This window comes from Schistocerca piceifrons, unplaced genomic scaffold, assembly GCF_021461385.2.
Source record: "Schistocerca piceifrons isolate TAMUIC-IGC-003096 unplaced genomic scaffold, iqSchPice1.1 HiC_scaffold_401, whole genome shotgun sequence".
In the NCBI taxonomy this organism is placed as follows: domain Eukaryota; kingdom Metazoa; phylum Arthropoda; class Insecta; order Orthoptera; family Acrididae; genus Schistocerca; species Schistocerca piceifrons.
Genome location: NW_025728627.1, coordinates 82,501 through 85,000, shown reverse-complemented (window position 1 = coordinate 85,000; position 2,500 = coordinate 82,501). Strand labels below are relative to the sequence as shown.

General features: G+C 56.1%; 1 non-coding gene across 1 annotated transcript in view; it reads right to left on the bottom strand.

Annotated features, from left to right (window-relative positions):
* LOC124748052 overlaps nucleotides 1-46 on the bottom strand; it is a 1,909-nt gene extending 1,863 nt beyond the window's left edge. Inside the window, exon 1 of the ribosomal RNA XR_007011619.1 lies at nucleotides 1-46. This exon is cut by the window's left edge and continues 1,863 nt beyond it. This is a non-coding gene — a ribosomal RNA (small subunit ribosomal RNA).
* Nucleotides 47-2,500: the final 2,454 nt, after the last annotated feature.

The window sequence follows — 2,500 nt, the reverse complement described above, 5'->3', positions numbered from 1 at the left end:
TAATCTTTGAGACAAGCATATGACTACTGGCAGGATCAACCAGGGAGCTGCGTCAACTAGAGCTGAGCAGCCGGCCGCCCGGGAGTGTGTCCCGGGGGCCCGCGCGAACACGCAAGCGTCCGCTCAATCATTCTGCAAACAGGAGGAGGCTGAGCTCCCCTGCACAATACACCTCGAAACCCTCTCAGGTCCCGGCGGCGCGCAGCGCCGTCCCAAGTACTTGGTCGGGTTCGAGAGAGGCGCAATCGCCCGGAGTTAGGCGAGTAGACGCTTTCGGTGCGACCACCCGTGCTCCCAACTGAGCTTGCCGCTGCCGACAGAGGCCCGGGAGCGTGCTGTCGTGGCATTGCCGGCGGGAGACAACACGCGCCACCTACGGTGACCGGCAGCTCCAACGCCAGCGCCACAGAAGGACAAAAGCCCCACTTGGGTGCCGAAGCGAACTCTCCCAGCACAGCGCACGCGCCAACACATCCGCACAGCTGCGATACAAACCACCAGCGAGAACCGCTGGGGCGACCGAGCAGCAGACGGCGTCGCGGCGCCGAGCGCCGGGCGGCGGCGCATCCTCAACGCACACAGTCCTCAATCGGACCAGCACACTGAAGATGTCCACCGCGCTTCGCACCGGGCCCGCGAGGACCTACTTTGGCCGCACGGCGCCGCGCGCAGGGTGCGCCGGCGCGCAGCTGCGACGCCTGCCGCGTCCGTCGGCCGGCGCGCCTGCCACTGGCCGCCCCCACCAGCCGGCTGTAGCGCGTGCGCCCACGCACCGCGCGGCCAGCACGCCGGGAGGCGCCCCCTCACCGGCCGGGGACGGTCCCACCCAGCCACCGCCGCGTATCGCTTCACACCCAGATGCCGTTCAGTTTCGTCGGCATGGTGGGTATCGCTGGAACAACCGGTTAGTACCTCAACCTATCGTCGCCATCACCGATTCACCCCTAGCGAGAACAACCGCACCACAACAGGTTACCATTTGTTCATTTGCGTAACTTCACCAGAAAACGCAGGCGTCCATCGCCATTTGCAACTTCAACGATTATTGCATGCCTGTGTCAGGTGTCACGCCACACTACGTCTGCCCACATACACGCAACAAAATGTGCACGCCTAGACAATACGTGGAAGGTGGCCCCCGTACGTATGCGATGTCCATTGCTCGAACGACTGTCAACCGGCCTCTGTAGCATGTCGCAGATATGGAACGCGGTGCACCATGCCATCACGGTGTGTGAGGAGAGACGACTAGGTCCGAATACATCAACAGACAGCTCATGCTGATCGCCATCCACGGCGTCCGTTCCTCCCACACGTCTCTATGGCGTACCACACTGCAATCCAGCTCTCATAGGGAGACGACACGTAGCTGCGTGCACAATATTTGCACTGTATGGTCCGCCGTTTTTGGGCGCAGTCGTTGTGCGGTCACACATGTGCCACGATGTATCATTCAGTACATAAGGACGAATGTGCAGTACAGATTGTGGTTCACGCGTACGACATCAGCGGACAGTTGACACAGGCCGCACCACAACGTAGCCTGAGTACGTCGCATGCGAAGGGCATTGAACATGCAAACTTCTCACCAACCAGCTTGCGAAGGCAGGGGGCAAGGTGGGGACGTGGGGAGGGGCGGCATGTACGTCCTGCTGCCATCCACATTACAGTGTACAGCAGGAGCATGTGGAAAGTGAGCAAGACTTGCAAGGTGTTTAACATGAAGCGATACACAGGGGTGCGGGCAGTGCGAGTAGCGAACTATATTGCGAGGGTTGCGGGTGGGCAACACTACAGTAATTGAACGAGTCGTATAACAATTACAGAGCAGGTTTAGGCGACAACGTGGGTTACGTTAAGGCGACAACATGGGTTAGGTTAAGGCACAACATGGGTTAGGTTAAGGCACAACATGGGTTAGGTTAAGGCACAACATGGGTTAGGTTAAGGCACAACATGGGTTAGGTTAAGGCACAACATGGGTTAGGTTAAGGCACAACATGGGTTAGGTTAAGGCACAACATGGGTTAGGTTAAGGCACAACATGGGTTAGGTTGAGGCACAACATGGGTTAGGTTAAGGCACAACATGGGTTAGGTTGAGGCACAACATGGGTTAGGTTGAGGCACAACATGGGTTAGGTTGAGGCACAACATGGGTTAGGTTAAGGTACAACATGGGTTAGGTTAAGGTACAACATGGGTTAGGTTAAGGTACAACATGGGTTAGGTTAAGGTACAACATGGGTTAGGTTAAGGTACAACATGGGTTAGGTTAAGGTACAACATAGGTTAGGTTAAGGTACAACATAGGTTAGGTTAAGGTACAACATAGGTTAGGTTAAGGTACAACATAGGTTAGGTTAAGGTACAACATAGGTTAGGTTAAGGTACAACATAGGTTAGGTTAAGGTACAACATAGGTTAGGTTAAGGTACAACATAGGTTAGGTTAGGTTAGGTTAGGTTACACGTTGTTGTACGGAAAGGTGTAGGGGGGGG